The following is a 1,212-nucleotide window of genomic DNA, read 5'->3' as shown; positions in this document are numbered from 1 at the left end:
AGAAACCCACAAAAACTTAACTGTCACTATCTGCAACATCAATAAAAAAAAATACAGACTTGCATATTTTTCTTTCTTTTTTGAGAGAAATAGCAAGTTAAGCTATCCATTTAAATCATGTCTAATAGCATTACAAATAGATGAAAACATTTCTGGCTGAACTTGTTATAGAATATGTATTGCAAGTTTAAATAAAAACATGAATTGCCATATTTGTAAATCTACATATGCAAATTAAAATCCACCAATTTGTAATATTGCAAAAATGTCTTCTTAAGCAAAATAGAATTTTGTAATAATATTTTGTAGAGTGACACTCTAAGCTAAAAGCCTGAATAATAACTTCCACCACCAAATGCATTGCTTCGAAAACTGCAATTGTTTTAGCTAGTCAAATGAACAAATTATTATTAACTTCTTTAGCCAAATAGTAATGACATGTCCATTTCTATGCCTAACAATCAGCTGAAACTCTAATTACATTATCTATCATTATGGACAATATAAAAGGATAAGAGTAAGTCATGTACAACCAGTTTCAGTAAAAGATGACATTATCTAATTTTGCATTTCTTTTATTTCCAAGCTATCATTTCCTAAAATTAAAACCATGAAAATTTTGCTACCTATCATGGATACAAGCTAGTCATCTACACATTCTAAATTGCTAGCCCCAACATTTATTTTACACGCCATCCACCTTATCCATTTTCTGAGCATTTTTAACAATTAATAAACTTTATATAAATTAAAATATAATTACCTATCCATAAATGAAGAGATTCTGATTATTTTTTAATTTAATAAGCATCATATTTTTGTGACTGATCATCGTTTACCTTCGATTTTCATTTATTAGATTTTTTTGTCCTCTATTGTAGTACTATCACCTCTAGTGCAAGTTTAGATTTTTAATACTGCCATGTTTGTTGATCTTTTAAATGCATGACATTATTTCCCTTTTATTTGCTAGTTAAACTCGCACTCTTATAAAGGTATGTCTATTTCATAAATATGTAGCATAGTTATAACTAAAATTAAGATAAGAAATAACATTTGATTAAATATCTTATAACATCACAAACCACTTAAGTTGCACATAATGAGAAGATGCTCCAATATGTTACCTGTGCAAAAACAAAAAGACGGAGCTGTAATATAAATATAATTATTTCCAATTAAAAAAAGATAAAAGTTATGTTAATATACCTT

The sequence above is a fragment of the Coffea eugenioides genome, chromosome 5 (genome assembly GCF_003713205.1).
Source record: "Coffea eugenioides isolate CCC68of chromosome 5, Ceug_1.0, whole genome shotgun sequence".
NCBI lineage: Eukaryota > Viridiplantae > Streptophyta > Magnoliopsida > Gentianales > Rubiaceae > Coffea > Coffea eugenioides.
This window is presented reverse-complemented; position numbering follows the sequence as displayed.